This window comes from Dicentrarchus labrax, unplaced genomic scaffold (assembly GCF_905237075.1).
Source record: "Dicentrarchus labrax unplaced genomic scaffold, dlabrax2021, whole genome shotgun sequence".
Taxonomy (NCBI): domain Eukaryota; kingdom Metazoa; phylum Chordata; class Actinopteri; family Moronidae; genus Dicentrarchus; species Dicentrarchus labrax.
Genome location: NW_026136718.1, coordinates 24,754,447 through 24,776,636, shown reverse-complemented (window position 1 = coordinate 24,776,636; position 22,190 = coordinate 24,754,447). Strand labels below are relative to the sequence as shown.

Sequence of the window (22,190 nt, the reverse complement as noted above, 5' to 3'; positions counted from 1 at the left end):
ATGGGTAGCACGGCTAAAACCAATTGCTCATCACAAGGTCTCAGAGCCCAAGGTGACCTCTCCAGTATGCTTGTATTATCAATCCTCTGGACTACAATCCCAAAGATATTCAGGCTAAAATGATAAAGAACAGGAAAAACAGTGTTAAAACTGTAGAAGCTGGACCAGTGAGACCCTCTCTGGGTACCATACATTTATTTAAGCTTTGAGAAAACAGGCCTTTCAGGCAGCTCAGAAACCTTCATTGTCAGTTTCAAGCAGCGTTTTTATCCCCCACAATAAAATCAAGGTAGTGAGTGTGAATCATCCCGTGTCCTTCCATCTCTTAATCACATACAGATGCCAGAGATAAACTGAAAGAAACACTGCATTTCAATCCTCTGTTCTAGCATCCTTAGTATTGCTCCAACTGGCCTTAGTGTGGCACTACAACCCTTGTAAAAGTGTCTGTACGTCACACATGATCCTTAAATCGCTATGTTCTGCTGCTCCGTTATTTCTGAATTACTCTGAGCCGGAGGGGAGGGGCGACACATCATTTGTTGCTCATCCATGTGTCACATACCAAACCTGACATCAAACCCTGGTCAGTAATGTGTTTTCACCACTGCATTCCAGCATTCAGAGCTTACACTGACTGGACCAAGGGAGTTAAAGTTACAGCTCAAAATGAAGCGATGCATGTGTAACTGCTGCCCTGGCAGGGACTTTTGGGGATCAATAATTTTACTGGTACCGTGTAATGAAACAAAATATTGTCATAGCTCTGGAAAATGTGGAAATATCCACTGTAGTACAATCATACAGATACACTGTCTACTGTCTCTGTGTGTCTGACACATTTCAACTCAGCCAGTGTCTGTTGCTGCTCTATTTAGCTGCTTCAGAACCAGCCTCGCTGGAACACAAATCCCTGACTCACGGCACACAAAAGGAGTGAACCTGTAACTCACTTTTCACTCTCAGCTGCCTCTTCATTGCACATAAAAAGACAAAAAAAACACATGTGTTGGACTGTTAGATTATTTCAGGTCTTTTGTCATTTCCATTCCCATACAGAGTTGGTTTGATGTATTTGGTTCCCACTCCTATGAGGCAGAGATTTAATATGTTTATTCTCAGTTGCTGTTGGCAGGAAGCTCAACATGTGTCGCTGAGTGTTTATATGAACGCTGGGAAAGAGTTTATTTGCATCCTGTCAGTGTGTTTCTGTGTCAGAGGACATTTGTTTGCTCCACCCAGCCATCAGTTGAGGCTTAATACCACATCACAGGTTACTGAATGTTAAATATCATCTGTGAGTCGCATTCAAACTTCGTTCCAACAAAGACACCTCTGTTTAGATTCTCTGTTTAATCGAGTGTCACCGCTCAGCGTGATAGCTGATCTGCACATCTTGTCACTTCCTCCTTGTGAGGTATTTGCTCCACTGTTCATTTCCTCCTCTCAAGAGGTCCTGTTAGGTTTCATGCAGGTTTTCTGCTACAGAGACAAAGGCATTCGTGACTCAAAACAGGAAGGCTGGTGTATGTTTCATGACAGGTAAAAAACAACACACGCTCAGCACTGAAAGCTGCATATATAAGAGGAGGACAATCCAAGGCACTCAGAGTTCAGCTATGATTAAAGCTGAAAGCTTAAAGGAATAATTTGACATTTTTGGAATTGAAAAATGGGGAATCAGCTTCACTTGTAGGCTACACAGATTTAGGCAAAATTTTTCTCTGTATGCACCTCTATTTTGTGTATGTATTAAGTATGCACGCCCATTCTCCTTACTGATCTTTATCTGTGCCGTTGGTGTTATACAGTCTTACTGAGGTTCTGTGATCCAGCTGGAACTTTCAGTCAGTGTTTTGTCTGAAAGCTACCTCTAAGGCTAAGATACATTTTTCTTAAATGGAAATGTTTGATTTCCCATCCAGCCCTGGAAGGTTGTTTATTTTTTTAAATTCTGGGTGCATTTGTATTCATAGTTGCCACATAATCTATATGCATTTATGGGCTGCCATGTCTCTCAATTTATAGTGAATGACTGAGTGAATGAATTCTCCCTAAAAAGCCACTACTGACACACTACTACTGCTTGTTTCACGATTTGATCAAAGCTGCACCCGTCCAGAGTAGATATGTTGTAACAACATCTGTCATGTATAGTCCACCTCACGTGACGCACAGACACACGTCAGCCAAAATGGTTCACACTAATGCTCTCCCTATTCTTTAACCTTGAAATGAGTAAACATAGCCTCTGGCATCGTAGTGCAGAGAAATAGTACTGATCAGTGCCCCTATTACCCGCATGGTTGGCCATTTGGCGTTTGGTTGTATATTTGCTGTTGAATCTTTTTCCACTCTCAGTTGAAGCAGGCCAGTATTGACTGTACACACACAATTTTCCAAGAATAAAGACATTCAATTATTTCCAGTTCATCCTAAAGCCAGAGTTTTAGCCATGATATATTAAATGATCAAGATCTCAAGGCATTGTGAATTTGAGCTTATCTTAACTGTCCTGGAATAAACACAAACTCTGTTTGTAGTCATTTTATATGGGCCACTACACGCACTGCAGTTGAAGCAAGAAGTTGAAAAAATGAAAATATTGATTTGACCTATATCAAAGCATTCCTGTCTGCCTAAAATCTTAGAATAACTGCTAAACTCGTGACTACCTTCCTTTCTAGCCACAGCCGTGGCTGCAAGTGCTGTTATGGATGACATTGTTAAAGCACTTGATCTTTACAATTTTATACTGTTCACAACATTTTGTTAAATAAGTTGCTTTCCACTTGGTTTTGGTGAATCAAAATCACATGTTTCTGGTAGAGTTAAGACTGCAGCTGCTTCTTCAGATGTTTTTTTTTTTTTTTTTGGGGCTTTTATCGCCTTTATTTGATAGGACAGTTGAAGACAGACAGGAAAGGGGGGAGAGAGAGAGAGGGGATGATACACAGCAAAGGGCCACAGGTCGGATTCGAACCCTGGGCCTCTGCAGCAAGGACTCAGCCTCGGTACATGGGTCGCCAGCTCTGCCCACTGAGCTAACCGGGCGCCCTTCAGATGATTTTAAATTCATCAAGAATCAATATGAGGTCCCCTGATTTTTACTCTGTAATAAATATTTGTTTTCCAGAACTGCAGTGTACATTGTTATGCCGACGATACAATTTCATGCATTTCAGCTCTACTGAAAACCAACCTGGCCTTCTCCATGTTACAACCTTCTCTCTACCAACTCCAGAACTTTTTTATAAATGTAAAGCTTTACACTCCAAACAATTCACAAGAATACAATGCTTTGATGATCCTCAAGAAGACTGTCCTCACTCCAAAACAAAAAATCCTAATTAGATTGTCATCCGTGTCAACAGAACTTGTTTCTTGTTTTAAATCAGAAAAAATATACAATCCACTATTCTGTGTACACTGGATTATGGAAATATCCTGTATGCTCTCTGCTGTTGAACTGCATTTACCATGGTGGTAAATGGCATCACATTCAGTGACTGCTCGAGCACATAACCCCTTGTTGTACAATGTTTATACACTTTGTTTCTGCTGACCTTATGGGCAGAGCCAGGGTAGCTGTTTCCTCCTGTTTCCAGTCTTTATGCTAAGCTAAACTAACTGAATTTAAATCTAAAATTGACGATGTACATGTGACCAGTATCAATCCTCTCATATACAGTAATCCACCAGAAAAGCAAATATACATATTTGCCAAAATGGCGAACGTCTGCTTCAAAGGTCCAGTGTGTAAAATTTAGGAGAATCTATTGGTATGTAGAGGTATAGGTATGTTTTCATTAGTTATTAAGCTTTTGTTACCTTGGAATGAAATGTCACCTTCCATGGTGTCTGCCATGTTTAACCACCTTGTTTGTACAGTAGCCCAGAAGAGACAAACCCAATACTGGCTGTAGATGTTGTTTCTCCTTTGTGCTTGGAGGGGAGGGTGAAGCAGAGGTGTTGTGATCTGCAAATACACCGCTAGATGCCACTAAATCCTACACACTGAACCTTTTTTTTTGAAGTTATTTTTTTGGCCTTTATTGGATAGGGACAGCCTAAGATAGACAGGAAAGGGGGCAGAGAGAGGTGGGATGACACGCAGCAAAGGGCCGCAGGTCAAATTCGAACCCTGGGCCGCTGCAGCAACTCTGTACATGGGTCGCGAGCTCTACTGACTGAGCTAACTACACTGAACCTTTAACTAAGATGTAGACTACAAAATTACACTTGTGCCATATTAACAGACAATGTGTATTATGCATGGAAGAGGAGGAAGAAAGAAACCATATTATGGATCTCAGGTCCACAGTAGATTAATGCCCTCAGGTTTTTACACTAATAGTTCTGAACTGGAGCTAAAAGGCAGTCAGAAAGATCTTGTGTCTGACCCAGACTCCTGGGCAAGATAAAGGTGTCCGACTGACTAAGGGCAAACACTGCTGGGGAACTGAACAAGTGGAGACAGCCTTATCTTTCATTGTCTTGCTCTTGCTGTGTCCAAGGCCAGACATAGTAATAGAAAGCTTGCTATGGCTCTCTGGCACTGGAGTACTTTTCCATTACACACTGCCTGAGGAGAATCTCTGTGCCAGCTGTAAACATGCCAGAGACAGACAGGGAAGATGCAGGCACACCTGTATTTGAAAACTCACCATTTTATCCATAAAGTAATAAAAGTTGAGGGAAACCTTCGTATCACAAGTCAGAGTTTTCCCAAATCCTTCCACTTGTGATTCAGGTGCTGCTGAATAAATCCAACATGGAGGACACTGGCAATCAGCTCCGTTTGTCAAGGAAACTGAGCTTTGCAGCACAGAGGCCATGAATGGAGGATGATGATGTAAGAGCTCTCAATCATGGCTCTGCTTATGTCACCACTTTTGCTTATCCTTCAGTGCTTTGTTGTCTGGCTGGCTTAGAGCAACTGACATTTTGTGGGTGTTTTCAGAAAATTGGCAGCAATACAACCGGTGAGCTTGTTTCTTGTCTTAGAACGTCCGGTGCTCTTTGGGTGCTGTGTTGTGCTCCCCCACAACAAGTCTTGAGGATTGCTGAGATCAGAAAATAGCACTTTAGTTTTATACTAAATTTGATCATCAATGATTAGTGTATTGCAATTGGATTAGGATGTGCTTCATTGATTATGAATTTAACTTTTGATTTTTTTAGAGGAAGAATGTTTTGCTGCTTCTTTTGTTACACAGTTTGGCTTGAATTATTATCTAGCAGGTAAGGACTGAGAACTGAAGCACACAGTTCAGAGAGTAAGGTGCTATAATACTCTCATATCTATGAACAGAAACAGCACAAATCCTGGATGAAGTTTTGAACTAATGGTCTTTGAGACCAATAGGAAAACTTCTGACTTTTATCCTAACTGGAAATCTCTGATTTTATATATATATATATATATATATATATATATATATATATATATATATATATATATATATAACTTGTTAACTAATGAACATTAACATTAATTTCTGGTTGGATAAAAAAAGTTTCCATTTTTCACTCAGAATATATGCATATGGTGATGTGTTCTTTATATTTTCCTCATTCCCAATTCTTATTTCCTATAAGACAAAATTCACAATATATTGCTTACAGTATCGCAATGTATCGTAACCTAACCCCTGTACCTCGCAATACGTGTTGTATCGCCAGATTCTTGCCTATACACAGTCCTAGTTTTCACAGACTGAGTAGTATTAAGCATGACTAGTTATTACTAAGTTATTTCACTGGTAAAATCGGTTGAGTGCTCCTCTAAAAGTTTTAATCAGACATCCAACTTGGTTATCCTTTTGATTTACACATGTGACTCTATTAGCTTACATTTATACAGTATAATGTACAGGGTTAATAGAAAAACGTGGATGAGGATTTGTGGATATCAAGAACATCACCGCGTGTCCTGTGAGCATTGTTCTGTACTTTGTATGTATTTTCTATATCCTGAGAAACTCCGAGTCCCCGTTGGGCTCCACACAACAAAGACACGAGCACGTGCTCAATGGTGTGAGAAGAGCCTGTTTTGTGTAACACAATGCTGTTAGAGTCCTGCTCTTCTCTCTGCCTGGGCCTCCAGCCAACAGACCGATTAACATGCTGACAAGCCTCAGTACATCTTTTACACTCACTGCCTTGACCTTTCACCTGCAGGGAGATCCAGTAAAGTCACAGAATAAGGACTGACACCTTTTAAAAACAAAGACTTTGCTCTCCATGGCACCATTTGTTTTATTCTCCGGCTTCCAGGAAATGCAGCCACAAGCTCATCGCGGCTAATGAGAGAGAGACAAAACCGCTATTGGAAATATTGTGGTGTAACATTTCCCGCTAAGAGTCTGAATGACTGGAAACACACAATGCTGGCTTACTCGTCATGGATCCATTCGACTCTCTCCATCACAGGCCATAAACTGCCCAATTTATTCTGTGCCGTTGCCTGTTTCACTAGCAAGACTTCACCAGTGAGGAATCCAAGAGCAATAATGATGCTTTTGTCTGGAGGTGCGCTGTGAGCAGAGAAAGTGAGAAAGCCAAAGGGAAGGCTGGGAACCAGTAGGTCACTGAGCTCACCTTACACCTCTTGTTCCCACAATGTTTTGGCTGCCTTCCCAAATCAAATCCCAAACTTTTTGCTCCACAGACCCAGAGGGGAAAAAGTGAGTAAGCTGTTGTTCTTAACTTTAAATCTCAACCAGCTTCTATTATCTGACACCATCATTTTGTGATCACGAGTTGACTGTGTAAACACAAGTGCAGAGCTCCCTCCTGAGTCCTCAATGCAAAGAATCTTTCCCCAGAGCCAGCAACTGGGAACTGTAACACTTGGGAAGTAGAGGATTTCCATCAGCTCATTGTTCATATTTATTCCCACAAAATTATTGTTTACAGATTCACCAAGAATTGCTGGAATAATGCTGTTATTCACTGCACATCAGCTGGAGAGTTTCTTCTCAATGGTTTGAGATGTGCTTGAGCTCTTATTGGAAATCCCAAAGTGCTGCCTGAGACTCTCTTTTCAAGCACCATCACGAACGCGAGGATGTCAGATGAATACTCAAAATCAGGTCGTCGTTTGTGACTAAATATGAAAAGCACAATCACGGCAGCAGACGTGACGCACCCAACACCATTAACCTGTGCCGTGCCCAACAGGCCACATGTTGCCACATGTTTCTTTTTTGTCTTGAACTTTCTCATGGACAACAACCTCTGTATTGTGGAGATCTCTACTGTACAGACTGTACTGCACATGCTCACACATGTGTGCCAGGTCAGACTGAGGTAGGCTGTCGGCTTTCTGATGGAGTGATGTGGTTTAAAATGAAAACCCTGCTGCAGCCATTGAAGTGAGACTGTGTAAGTTTAACACTGACTGTGACACTGGCTCTTGCTCAGTTAAATACATGAGGGGGTTTAGCTGCTGCAGCCTGACTTGCTCTGATATGACCAGCAGCTTAGTGTGGCTATTGTTTACTTTTGTTTGCTGACTTTCTGACTCATCTCTACTTACAGTTGCACTCCTGCGCTATAGTTAAACATTCAAATATTTGATCACAAAGGTAAAACAAGACGAAACACACTGTACCTCACCAGGAGAGATGTTTGTTGTTCCCCTCGTGTGGTCCCATCCCACTCAACGACTTTAAAGCAACCTAGAACAAGAAAATCTTGCAAAATGGAGGGAAATTAACTGCCATTATCCTGTGGCTGTTTATAGCTTTTTAGCAAAACTTTCAGTCTTGATTTAATGTGAACAAAACTAATTAAATCTTCAGAGAAGAAGCCAAAAATCCTGTCTTGGAGGGATCGGTTAACCAAAAAATACAAAAAACATATGTTCTTACTTACTGTACTAGGGGTAATTAGTCATGCAGATATGTATGGCAGAAAGAAATAGTCCCTATTAAAATTCCTGAGAAAGCGGTTTGTGGATTATCCGCAGTAACAAAGACATTGTTTTGGAAAAAATATTTTGCTTTTGAATTTTTCAAATGTCATTTTTTAATTCTGTCCACTACACATTTATTTCACCTCCATTGTCCTGGTATGGGGGCAGAAATCAAAGGGACAGATATTTTGATTGAATGGAGCCTTTAAATCACTTCCAGCTGTTTCATGTTCTCTGCTGTGTACATATACTGTGAACTCACACCATTATAACTTACATCTTCTTAGAAAAGCGGTACAGTTCTGTAGTAAAGAATTGGTCAATCTGAGTTGTGGTGGGTCTACCCTGCGCTGCGCCCCTTGTTGTCTGACATGAAACGAGGCAGCTGTTTTTGTCCTCAAGTGAGAGCAGTGAGAGCGGGCAGAGGCTCCCTAAAATAAACAGGCTATCTGTGCAGCCCCGGGGCTGGGTCGGGGTCACACTCCATGGTGCTCGCTCACTTGGGCTCTCCCTGCTCACATCCAAACACAGCGCCTCACTTCTTTTCTGGTTAAGAGCAGAGCATTTCACTTGAATTAAAACAGTATGTTAGTAAAGCGATCAGCGGGAAAGTTTGAAGAATCGTCACTGTGCCTGATTTAATGTCTCTGAAGGAGTCACAGAACGCTGGAAAGAACTTCAAATTAGTAACATTTCCTCCCATCTCATGCTCAGCTAGTTGAATTGGGAGGCAAACACTCATCAGTAGTTTGTTAATAGAAGTAAAAATTCTGGATTTTTACAAAGTTAAACAAGGATTACTTTGCGAGTATACAAAAAACAACTCAAATGAAAATGCAGCAGTGTGGGTAATTATTGTGCCTTGCATAAGCAAGCACAATACTACTATCCCTCGGGCTTATTATTGTGCCTTGCATAAGCAAGCACAATACTACTCTTCCCCATACTTATTATTGTGCCTTGCATAAGCAAGCACAATACTACTATCCCTCGGGCTTATTATTGTGCCTTGCATAAGCAAGCACAATACTACTATCCCTCATACTTATTATATTTTATTCTTCCGTACGTTTTTCGGCGCGCTACTCCTCCCGCAGCTTTTGTCGCACATACACAAAAAAGGTATCAAAACGTGCGGCTCGGCCGGGAATCGAGTGCTATGACTTTTCTAAGAATTTCGCCAAACGGTTTGCCGATAAATCGCCAAAAACCGGTCAAAAAAATGAATGGGTGTGTATTGCGAGAACCTCCAACTGAAAAAAACTGCCAGAGTGCGTGACATCATCGCTAGAGTGTGGGGAGAAGGGAAAAATTTGTTGAAAAATAAATTTGTAAACTGCTGTCATGGCCACAAATTTCACTCTACAGAAATAATTTATAGATAGAAACGTAGGAAAATTCGTTGGGGTCGCAGTGATACCACTGCTGAAGCTGTCAGACAAATAGTTTTGGCGGGAGACGCACTGATGCGCCAGCAACGCCCTCTCACGGCCCCATCTACTCCCATGTTAATTTTAGAGGACAATTCTTGAAAAACGCTCGTTGAACCTCTTCTCTCTCAATCTCCCCAGGTCACATTTTTTAACTTTAGCCACTGAAACTCGGCACTGCTATAGTCAACAAGATGACGACGCTCACGGTCTTTTCGGTTTTCATTTCGGTCGTTCCTGGCCATGCTTTTGAGGGGATTCATTTTAAATGTTTCTGTCTCTCTGAGGAGTTAGAGACAGAGAGAGCGCGCGCAGCTGCTGTGGGCTCCCCTGATTGCCATGACAACCAAAGCCTGCTCACACACACACACACACACACACACACACAGCTAGCTACAGAGAATGACAAGACATTAATAAGCTAGCGCTAGCTGGCTAGCTAAAGATAGTTAGCAGGCGGCTAACAAGCAAACAATTTAAAGCTGAATGATTTTAATATTAACACAAAATAAGTTCAATACACCTTAAATATTTTACCCTACTATGAGCTGTTACTTAATTTACATTAGCACTCCTTCAGGAGAATAATACAATTAAACACATTAACCAAAGCTAGCACTCAGCTAGCGATTAGCGCTTAGCTAGCGATTAGCATGTAGCTAGCGATTAGCGGTTAGCTAGCGATTAGCATGTAACTAGCGATTAGCACGTAGCTAGCGATTAGCACGTAGCTAGCGATAAGCACGTAGCTAAGCACTAGCTTTGGTTTATGTGTTTATATGTGCTAGCTTTAGCTAGCTAGCTAAAGAGAATGACATGATATTAATATGCTAGCGCTAGCTAAGGAGGATGACAGGTTATCAATATGCTATAGGGAGGATTACATGGCATTAATAATCTAGAGCTAGCTGGCTAGCTAAAGATAATTAGCAGGTGGCTAACAAGCAAACAATTTAAAGCTGAATTATTTTAATATTAACACAAAATAAGAACAATACACCTTAAATATTTTACCCTACTATGAGCTGTTCCTTAATTTACATTAGCACTCCTTCAGGAGCATAATACAATTAAACACATTAACCAAAGCTAGCACTTAGCTACCAATTATCGGTTAGCACTTAGCTAGCGATTAGCGCAGAGCTAGCGATTAGCGGTTAAATAGCGGTTAGCACGTAGACATGGTATTAACATATGGGCCAGAGCAAGGCACAATCAAAATTGCTTTAGGAATTTTCTAGTTATTGTGCCTTGCATAAGCAAGCACAATACTATTATCCCTCGGGCTTATTAATATTATTCTTCCGTACGTTTTTCGGCGCGCTACTCCTCCCGGAGCTTTTGTCGCACATACACAAAAAAGGTATCAAAACGTGCGGCTCGGCCGGGAATCGAGTGCTATGACTTTTCTAAGAATTTCGCCAAACGGTTTGCCGATAAATCGCCAAAAACCGGTCCAAAAAATGAATGGGTGTGTATTGCGAGAACCTCCAACCGAAAAAAACTGCCAGAGTGCGTGACATCATCGCTAGAGTGTGGGGAGAGAGAAAAATTTGTCGAAAAATAAATTTGTAAACTGCTGTCATGGCCACAAATTTCACTGTACAGAAATAATTTATAGATAGAAACGTAGGTAAATTCGTTGGGGTCGCAGTGATACCACTGCTGAAGCTGTCAGACAAATAGTTTTGGCGGGAAACGCACTGATGCGCCAGCAACTCCCTCTCACGGCCCCATCTACTCCCATGTTAAAATGGAGAGGAGGATTCTTGAAACACGCTCGTTGAACCTCTTCTCTCTCAATCTCCCCAGGTCACATTTTTTAACTTTAACCACTGAAACTCGGCAGGGCTATAGTCAACAAGATGACGACGCTCACGGTCTTTTCGGTTTTCATTTCGGTCGTTCCTGGCCATGCTTTTTAGGGGATTCATTTTAAATGTTTTCTGTCTCTCTGAGGAGTTAGAGACAGAGAGAGAGCGTGCGCAGCTGCTGTGGGCTCCCCTGATTGCCATGACAACCAAAGCCTGCTCACACACACACACACACACACACACACAGCTAGCTACAGAGAATGACAAGACATTAATAAGCTAGCGCTAGCTGGCTAGCTAAAGATAATTAGCAGGTGGCTAACAAACAAACAATTTAAAGCTGAATGATTTTAATATTAACACAAAATAAGTTCAATACACTTTAAATATTTTACCCTACTATGAGCTGTTCCTTAATTTACATTAGCACTCCTTCAGGAGCATAATACAATTAAACACATTAACCAAAGCTAGCACTTAGCTAGCGTTAGCGCTTAGCTAGCGATTAGCATGTAGCTAGCGATTAGCATGTAGCTAGCGATTAGTATGTAGCTAGCGATTAGCAGTTAGCTAGCGATTAGCACGTAGCTAGCGGTTAGCTAGCGATTAGCACGTAGCTAAGCGCTAGCTTTGGTTTAAGTGTTTATGTGTGCTAGCTCTAGCTAGCTAGCTAAAGAGAATGACATGATATTAATATGCTAGCGCTAGCTAAGGATGATGACAGGTTATCAATATGCTATAGGGAGGATTACATGGCATTAATAATCTAGCGCTAGCTGGCTAGCTAAAGATAATTAGAAGGTGGCTAACAAGCAAACAATTTAAAGCTGAATGATTTTAATATTAACACAAAATAAGTTCAATACACCTTAAATATTTTACCCTACTATGAGCTGTTCCTTCATTTATATTAGCACTCCTTCAGGAGCATAATACAATTAAACACATTAACCAAAGCTAGCACTTAGCTAGCGATTAGCGGTTAGCTAGCGATTAGCGCACAGCTAGCGATTAGCGCTTAGCTAGCGATTAGCACGTAGCTAGCGATTAGCGCTTAGCTAGCGATTAGCGCTTAGCTAGCGATTAGCACGTAGCTAAGCGCTACCTTTGGTTAATGTGTTTATGTGTGCTAGCTCTAGCTAAAGAGAATTACATGGTATTAATATGCTAGCGCTAGCGTGCTAGAGAGCAAGACATGGCTAGACATGGTATTAACATATGGGCCAGAGCAAGGCACAATCAAAATTGCTTTAGGAATTTTCTAGTTATAATATTTTATTCTTCCGTACGCTTTTTCGGCGCGCTTCTTCTCCCAGAGCTTTGATCGCACGTACACAAAAAAGGTATCAGAACGTGCGGCTCGTTGAGGACATTAGTGCTATGACTTTTCTAAGAATTTCGCCAAACGGTTCGCCGATAAATCGCCAAAAACCGGTCCAAAAAATGAATGGGTGTGTATTGCGAGAACCTCCAACTGAAAAAAACTGCCAGAGTGCGTGACATCATCGCTAGAGTGTGGGGAGAGAGAAAAATTTGTCGAAAAATAAATTTGTAAACTGCTGTCATGGCCACAAATTTCACTCTACAGAAATAATTTATAGATAGAAACGTAGGTAAATCCGTTGGGGTCGCAGTGATACTACTGCTGAAGCTGTCAGACAAATAGTTTTGGCGGGAGACGCACTGATGCGCCAGCAACGCCCTCTCACGGCCCCATCTACTCCCATGTTAAAATGGAGAGGAGGATTCTTGAAAAACGCTCGTTGAACCTCTTCTCTCTCAATCTCCCCAGGTCACATTTTTTAACTTTAGCCACTGAAACTCGGCAGCGCTATAGTCAACAAGATGACGACGCTCACGGTCTTTTCGGTTTTCATTTCGGCCGTTCCTGTCCATGCTTTTGAGGGGATTCATTTTAAATGTTTTCTGTCTCTCTGAGGAGTTAGAGACAGAGAGAGAGCGTGCGCAGCTGCTGTGGGCTCCCCTGATTGCCATGACAACCAAAGCCTGCTCACACACACACACACACACACACACACACACACAGCTAGCTACAGAGAATGACAAGACATTAATAAGCTAGCGCTAGCTGGATAGCTAAAGATAATTAGCAGGTGGCTAACAAGCAAACAATTTAAAGCTGAATGATTTTAATATTAACACAAAATAAGAACAATACACCTTAAATATTTTACCCTACTATGAGCTGTTCCTTAATTTACATTAGCACTCCTTCAGGAGCATAATACAATTAAACACATTAACCAAAGCTAGCACTTAGCTAGCTATTAGCGCACGGCTAGCGATTAGCGCTAAGCTAGCGATTAGCGCACAGCTAGCGATTAGCGCACAGCTAGCCATTAGCAGTTAGCTAGCGATTAGCGCTTAGCTAGCGATTAGCGGTTAGCAAGCGATTCGCACGTAGCTAGCAATTAGGTCTTAGCTAGCGATTAGCACATAGCTAAGTGCTACCTTTGGTTAATGTGTTTATGTGTGCTAGCTCTAGCTAGCTAGCTAAAGAGAATGACATGATATTAATATGCTAGCGCTAGCTAAGGAGGATGACAGGTTATCAATATGCTATAGGGAGGATTACATGGCATTAATAATCTAGCGCTAGCTGGCTAGCTAAAGATAATTAGAAGGTGGCTAACAAGCAAACAATTTAAAGCTGAATGATTTTAATATTAACACAAAATAAGTTCAATACACCTTAAATATTTTACCCTACTCTGAGCTGTTCCTTAATTTACATTAGCACTCCTTCAGGAGCATAATACAATTAAACACATTAACCAAAGCTAGCACTTAGCTAGCGATTAGCAGTTAGCTAGCGATTAGCAGTTAGCTTGCGATTAGCATGTAGCTAGCGATTAGCGGTTAGCTAGCGATTAGCACGTAGCTAGCGATTAGCGCTTAGCTAGCGATTAGCAGTTAGCTAGCGATTAGCACATAGCTAGCGATTAGCACGTAGCTAGCGATTAGCGCTTAGCTACCGATTAGCGCATGACTAGCGATTAGCACATAGCTAAGTGCTACCTTTGGTTAATGTGTTTATGTGTGCTAGCTCTAGCTAAAGAGAATGACATGGTATTAACATATGGGCCAGAGCAAGGCACAATCAAAATTGCTTTAGGAATTTTCTAGTTATAATATTTTATTCTTCCGTACGTTTTTCGGCGCGCTTCTTCTCCCGGAGCTTTTGTCGCACGTACACAAAAAAGGTATCAAAACGTGCGGCTCGGCCGGGAATCGAGTGCTATGACTTTTCTAAGAATTTCGCCAATCGGTTTTCCGATAAATCGCCAAAAACCGGTCCAAAAAATGAATGGGTGTGTATTGCGAGAACCTCCAACTGAAAAAAACTGCCAGAGTGCGTGATGTCATCGCTAGAGTGTGGGGAGAGAGAAAAATTTGTCGAAAAAAAAATTTGTAAACTGCTGTCATGGCCACAAATTTCACTCTACCGAAATAATTTATAGATAGAAACGTAGATAAATCCGTTGGGGTCGCAGTGATACTACTGCTGAAGCTGTCAGACAAATAGTTCTGGCGGGAGACGCACTGATGCGCCAGCAACGCCCTCTCACGGCCCCATCTACTCCCATATTAAAAAGGAGAGGAGGATTCTTGAAACACGCTCGTTGAACCTTTTCTCTCTCAATCTCCCCAGGTCACATTTTTTTACTTTAACCACTGAAACTCGGCAGCGCTATAGTCAACAAGATGACGACGCTCACGGTCTTTTCGGTTTTCATTTCGGTCGTTCCTGGCCATGCTTTTGAGGGGATTCATTTTAAATGTTTTCTGTCTCTCTGAGGAGTTAGAGACAGAGAGAGAGCGTGCGCAGCTGCTGTGGGCTCCCCTGATTGCCATGACAACCAAAGCCTGCTCACACACACACACACACACACACACACACACAGCTAGCTACAGAGAATGACAAGACATTAATAAGCTAGCGCTAGCTGGCTAGCTAAAGATAATTAGCAGGTGGCTAACAAACAAACAATTTAAAGCTGAATGATTTTAATATTAACACAAAATAAGAACAATACACCTTAAATATTTTACCCTACTATGAGCTGTTCCTTAATTTACATTAGCACTCCTTCAGGAGCATAATACAATTAAACACATTAACCAAAGCTAGCACTTAGCTAGCGATTAGCGCACGGCTAGCGATTAGCGCACAGCTAGCGATTAGCGCTTAGCTAGCGATTAGCATGTAGCTAGCGATTAGCATGTAGCTAGCGATTAGCGGTTAGCTAGCGATTAGCATGTAGCTAGCGATTAGCGCTTAGCTAGCGATTAGCACGTAGCTAGCGATTAGCGCTTAGCTAGCGATTAGCACGTAGCTAAGCGCTACCTTTGGTTAATGTGTTTATGTGTGCTAGCTCTAGCTAAAGAGAATTACATGGTATTAATATGCTAGCGCTAGCGTGCTAGAGAGCAAGACATGGTATTAACATATGGGCCAGAGCAAGGCACAATCAAAATTGCTTTAGGAATTTTCTAGTTATTATTATTCTTCCGTACGTTTTTCGGCGCGCTTCTTCTCCCGCAGCTTTTGTCGCACATACACAAATAAGGTATCAAAACGTGCGGCTCGGCCGGGAATGGTGTGCTATGACTTTTCTAAGAATTTCGCCAAACGGTTTGCCGGTAAATCGCCAAAAACCGGTCCAAAAAATGAATGGGTGTGTATTGCGAGAACCTCCAACTGAAAAAAACCGCCAGAGTGCGTGACATCATCGCTAGAGTGTGGGGAGAGAGAAAAATTTGTCGAAAAATAAATTTGTAAACTGCTGTCATGGCCACAAATTTCACTCTACAGAAATAATTTATAGATAGAAACGTAGGTAAATTCGTTGGGGTCGCAGTGATACTACTGCTGAAGCTGTCAGACAAATAGTTTTGGCGGGAAACGCACTGATGCGCCAGCAACGCCCTCTCACGGCCCCATCTACTCCCATGTTAATTTTAGAGGAGGAATCCTGAAAAACGCTCGTTGAACCTCTTCCCTCTCAATCTCCCCAGGTCACATTTTTTAACTTTAGCCACTGAAACTCGGCAACGCTATAGTCAACAAGATGACGACGCCCACGGTCTTTTCGGTTTTCATTTCGGTCGTTCCTGGCCATGCTTTTGAGGGGATTCGTTTTAATTGTTTTCTGTCTCTCTCAAGAGTTAGAGACAGAGAGAGTGCGTTGCGCAGCTGCTGTGGGCTCCCCTGATTGCCATGACAACCAAAGCCTGCTCACACACACACACACACACACACACACAGCTAGCTACAGAGAATGACAAGCATTAATAAGCTAGCGCTAGCTGGCTAGCTAAAGATAATTAGCAGGTGGCTAACAAACAAACAATTTAAAGCTGAATGATTTTAATATTAACACAAAATAAGTTCAATACACCTTAAATATTTTACCCTACTATGAGCTGTTCCTTAATTTACATTAGCACTCCTTCAGGAGCATAATACAATTAAACACATTAACCAAAGCTAGCACTTAGCTAGCGATTAGCGCTTAGCTAGCGATTAGCATGTAGATAGCGATTAGCGGTTAGCTAGCGATTAGCACGTAGCTAGCGATTAGCGGTTAGCTAGCGATTAGCACGTAGCTAAGCGCTAGCTTTGGTTTATGTGTTTATGTGTGCTAGCTTTAGCTAGCTAGCTAAAGAGAATGACATGATATTAATATGCTAGCGCTAGCTAAGGAGGATGACAGGTTATCAATATGCTATAGGGAGGATTACATGGCATTAATAATCTAGCGCTAGCTGGCTAGCTAAAGATAATTAGCAGGTGGCTAACAAGCAAACAATTTAAAGCTGAATGATTTTAATATTAACACAAAATAAGAACAATACACCTTAAATATTTTACCCTACTATGAGCTGTTCCTTAATTTACATTAGCACTCCTTCAGGAGCATAATACAATTAAACATATTAACCAAAGCTAGCACTTAGCTAGAAATTATCGGTTAGCACTTAGCTAGCGATTAGCGGTTAAATAGCGGTTAGCACGTAGACATGGTATTAACATATGGGCCAGAGCAAGGCACAATCAAAATTGCTTTAGGAATTTTCTAGTTATTATTCTTCTTCCGTACGTTTTTCGGCGCGCTTCTTCTCCCGCAGCTTTTGTCGCACATACACAAAAAAGGTATCAAAACGTGCGGCTCGGCCGGGAATCGAGTGCTATGACTTTTCTAAGAATTTCGCCAAACGGTTTGCCGATGAATCGCCAAAAACCGGTCAAAAAAATGAATGGGTGTGTATTGCGAGAACCTCCAACTGAAAAAAACTGCCAGAGTGCGTGACATCATCGCTAGAGTGTGGGGAGAAGGGAAAAATTTGTCGAAAAATAAATTTGTAAACTGCTGTCATGGCCACAAATTTCACTCTACAGAAATAATTTATAGATAGAAACGTAGGTAAATCCGTTGGGGTCGCAGTGATACTACTGCTGAAGCTGTCAGACAAATAGTTTTGGCGGGAGACGCACTGATGCGCCAGCAACGCCCTCTCACGGCCCCATCTACTCCCATGTTAATTTTAGAGGACAAATCTTGAAAAACGCTTGTTGAACCTCTTCTCTCTCAATCTCCCCAGGTCACATTTTTTAACTTTAGCCACTGAAACTCGGCAGTGCTACAGTCAACAAGATGACGACGCTCACGGTCTTTTCGGTTTTCATTTCGGTCGTTCCTGGCCATGCTTTTGAGGGGATTCATTTTAAATGTTTTCTGTCTCTCTGAGGAGTTAGAGACAGAGAGAGCGTGCGCAGCTGCTGTGGGCTCCCCTGATTGCCATGACAACCAAAGCCTGCTCACACACACACACACACACACACACACACACACACAGCTAGCTACAGAGGCTGACAAGACATTAATAAGCTAGCGCTAGCTAGCTGGCTAGCTAAAGATAATTAGAAGGTGGCTAACAAACAAACAATTTAAAGCTGAATGATTTTAATATTTACGTAAAATAAGAACAATACACCTTAAATATTTTACCCTACTATGAGCTGTTCCTTAATTTACATTAGCACTCCTTCAGGAGCATAATACAATTAAACACATTAACCAAAGCTAGCACTTAGCTAGCGATTAGCGGTTAGCTAGCGATTAGCGCACAGCTAGCGATTAGCATGTAGCTAGCGATTAGCATGTAGCTAGCGATTAGCATGTAGCTAAGCACTACCTTTGGTTTATGTGTTTATATGTGCTAGCTTTAGCTAGCTAGCTAAAGAGAATGACATGATATTAATATGCTAGCGCTAGCTAAGGAGGATGACAGGTTATCAATATGCTATAGGGAGGATTACATGGCATTAATAAGCTAGCGCTAGCTGGCTAGCTAAAGATAATTAGAAGGTGGCTAACAAACAAACAATTTAAAGCTGAATGATTTTAATATTAACACAAAATAAGTTCAATACACCTTAAATATTTTACCCTACTGTGAGCTGTTACTTCATTTACATTAGCACTCCTTCAGGAGCATAATACAATTAAACACATTAACCACAGCTAGCACTTGGCTAGCAACTAGCGGTTAGCAGTTAGCTAGCGATTAGCGCAGAGCTAGCGATTAGCGGTTAGCACGTAGACATGGTATTAACATATGGGCCAGAGCAAGGCACAATCAAAATTGCTTTAGGAATTTTCTAGTTATATATGATCTGCAATATTCACCAAAGTTCCCCCCACTTTCTAGCTGTAATCTCTGCTGTATTCTGTTCAGTCCTCAGCCTCTCAATCACTCTCGGACTTGGACATGGGCTTATGGGAAATTATGTTTCTTAAAAACATAAATATTAAAAAAAAATCTTTATTAAAGAATGACTCTCCTTATATGGAGTGAGCCACATGCCGTACTATTGACAAAGGCAATGTTCCAAGGAGGGGTTTGTTGTTAATTGTTATTACACAATGTCAGTGGGATTTGGAATGGCGTTTCCTTACGAGTGGAACAGAACAGAGTCGTCAGTCCAGATATTTCAGTCTTGTCCATGGTGGTGGACTCACAACCTAATGTCATTTCCACTGCATTCCATCGTGGGGGACAATAATGGCATTAAAACCGGACTGTCAGTCGACAGGAAAAGCACAGGGCAACTGATGACACAAACAGTGGCTCTGGTTTCAGCTTTAATTCATGTTCTTAGTTACACCTGTGCTTTACCTCTCAGACTGTCGGCAGCTATATACATGCTGGGTATACAATCACACTTCTAGTCTAGTTAGCCTTGTTTTGGTACATTTTAACAAACCTCTGAAGTAATATAAAGTATTAGTACAGAAACACATGTATTGATCAATAACCAGTAGTACATTCTGGCCAAGCTCTGCACTCTGGAGCACTAAAATCTATTTAAGAAAGGGTTTTTCAGCATGACTGCAGTAGCCTGTTATTGTCAGGAGCTGTTATTTGTCTCATTCTTTGCTCTGGCAGCACAGAAGCCTCACTGGATCACAGCTAATGAACACAGGCATTAACTGCTTCTGAGTGAAAGACGTACTCTGGGATTGGCTGCGAGTACAAAAACATCACATGCTCTCTCTTTTACTCATGATTGGTGCTTGATTGAAGAGGCATAATGGTTTGTTCTTGTTGATGATTATTAAGTGCTATAATTGATACAAGTGCTTTTCTTTGTCTCATCACTTGGTTGTTTTGTAATGTATTGTGCAAATAACAATGTAAACAAATGTATACGTCATTATTAGAAAGAGAAAGATTTTACATGAATTAGAGACAAGTTTGAGGTTAACTTTAAAACATGTAATACATCACAAGCCACCCAATCACTTCTTTCCATTTTGTGCAGTACTGTATGTTTTTTTTATAGAATAGGAGAGAGCCAGGTTATTTCCACCTGTTCGAGACTTTATGCTAAGCTAAACTACCTGCTGGCCATAGTCGCATACCAAACAGATAGATATAACAGTAATATTAATCTTATCTTCTAAGAGAATAACCGTATTTCTCAAAATGACTAATTCTCTGATATTTTTTTTATAATTAGGCCTTCTTTAAGATTTAAGATAGTTTTTCCTGCACTTTTTATATTCAACAAACTATCTCATGAATACAGAACTGATTGGCTGCTGCTATGGTAATCCCTGATGTCGGACCGTTCCAGAAGCATGTTATGGCAATATAAAGCAGTGCCGAGTTTACCAAGTTAAGCCCAAAGGAGCTGTTGATATCGTCAGGGCTGAGTTCATCCTCTCTGTGCATTTGGATGGCTTATACTCACATACTGTAGCTAGATTATCCTTTCTCCCACAACCCTCTCCCTCTACAAGTTTAGCTTATTCAGTTACTTTGATATTCACAAATTAATATTCTAACATACTCAGATGGTTAACTTGGTACATTATACATGCTTATATGATACAATCATACCTATTACCTTACATTGTGAGCATGTTACAGGCTCACAGGGCCGCTAGCATGACTGTAGAGGCTCGTTCCTTCATTTGAATGGAGCAGCGTGGGGTCGTCCAGCTCAAAAGGTTCCTGGTAGATCACTAACATGAAGACTGACTACTGTTTACCTGCCGACCGTCATGGCAAAAGATAGTTGCTGCTGTGATAAAGGAGTCCAGTCTGTTACAGACTGTTACAAAAAATCTTAAAACACATTCATCTGTTAGTCCAACTGGACTTTCTGGATCGCATTTCATTTTATCCCCATTACCTTAAACGACACCCTCCCACCAACACAGCGGGCTGTTTTTGGTCTGTATCCCAAAAACTATTGTCTTTCAACGTGCATTAAATATGAAGACAGTTTATTCCTTAATATGCACCGTAAATTAAATGTTGTATTATTGTTGTCATTTGTGTGCATTTTCATCATTATTCAATATTTGAAGTTTTGTCAGATGGTATTCGCCTGTATGATGTTACCGAGTTGTATTTTTCATGTAATAATCCGTCACATTCCTCTGTGACTCAATTTAGGTTCACAACCACAAGTGTTTGTTCCATAAAACAAGTTTGTATTAGGGTCTATAGCAATGTTAATAATCCAGGCATATGGGTCATGTAGTCTGCTCTAACCAGTAGCAGGTTTTTCATCACAAGTTAAATCCCTTTTTTTCTCTGGGGCTTTGTTACCATAAATGTATACTTAGCTCTTAATTATATAGTGGCTAACTACAGATTCCAAAAGTGATTGCAGTAAGGAGACTTTAATAGCTTTGTGGCTCCTCCCATAAACTCTAATTACAGCCAGTGTGAATATTGTTTTGAAAGGATTGTTTTTCATCCAGCTGTAATGAAACGTGTTGGAGGGCGAAGAGGATGGAGCAGGACAATATATCCTTCCATCTGACCCGGCTCAGGAAGAAGGCTTCCACCACAGAGGCAGTGGCTCTCTGACGGCAGGAGGCCTCTGCCGGCGTGTGGCTCGCCACCGTCCACAGGCTCAGGGGACAGCTGTGTCGCGCTGCCGTGTTTGGCCCTGTGCCCCGAGACAGCAGTTGCCATAAACAAACAGTGCTGAAAGCTACTGGCCCAGTCCCCAGCTCTTTTCAAGACGGTGCAGTGAGCCGGCTGACCTTCACCCAGCTCACTCCATTGAGTTCGAAAAGATTTTAACAGCACTTGGGAGAGTTAAGCTAGTAAAGAAATGCTGTTTGTCCCGTCCAAAACAAGTGTAATGAGGACACTTTATTTTTCCGTATTTGCTCTGTCACTGCCCACCTTCAATTCATGTGTTATTATATTGGAAAAAAAACCCATTCATACTTGGCAAGTTCATAGGAACAATGAGTTGTTTGATGAAGTGGGAAAGTTGGAGAACCTTTTGCTACACAAGCCCCCAATTACAGGATAAATGATTAGCAAGAAAACAGTTAATATGTTTTAACTCAAGGTCCAGTTACTAGCTTTTTCTGGAATCTTTAACCTCATTACATGACCTTCATCAGTAAATGGAGTTTGGTTAGTTGTCATGAAAAATGATATGTGGCTGTTAAGAGTTCCATAGAC

General features: G+C 41.3%; 4 long non-coding RNA genes across 6 annotated transcripts in view; 2 read left to right on the top strand and 2 right to left on the bottom strand.

The window, feature by feature from the left end:
• LOC127350901 (uncharacterized) overlaps positions 1-22,190 on the top strand; it is a 48,799-nt gene that overhangs the window by 3,524 nt on the left and 23,085 nt on the right. The gene's annotated exons all lie outside the window — the stretch shown is intronic.
• On the top strand, positions 10,110-18,656 carry LOC127350903 (uncharacterized). 2 transcript variants are annotated; one of them, XR_007880671.1, is made up of 4 exons: positions 10,114-11,479; positions 13,280-13,810; positions 16,522-16,980; positions 18,560-18,656. It is a non-coding gene; the product is annotated as an uncharacterized LOC127350903 (long non-coding RNA). The 2 variants fall into 2 exon arrangements; XR_007880670.1 differs by lacking the exon at positions 18,560-18,656 and having other exon boundaries at positions 10,110-11,479; positions 16,522-17,276.
• LOC127350904 (uncharacterized) lies at positions 13,299-18,722 on the bottom strand. Its single transcript, XR_007880672.1, has 2 exons — positions 18,186-18,722; positions 13,299-13,877 (listed from the first exon to the last, which is right to left on the bottom strand). It is a non-coding gene; the product is annotated as an uncharacterized LOC127350904 (long non-coding RNA).
• LOC127350902 (uncharacterized) lies at positions 15,178-18,062 on the bottom strand. Its single transcript, XR_007880669.1, has 2 exons — positions 17,770-18,062; positions 15,178-16,182 (listed from the first exon to the last, which is right to left on the bottom strand). It is a non-coding gene; the product is annotated as an uncharacterized LOC127350902 (long non-coding RNA).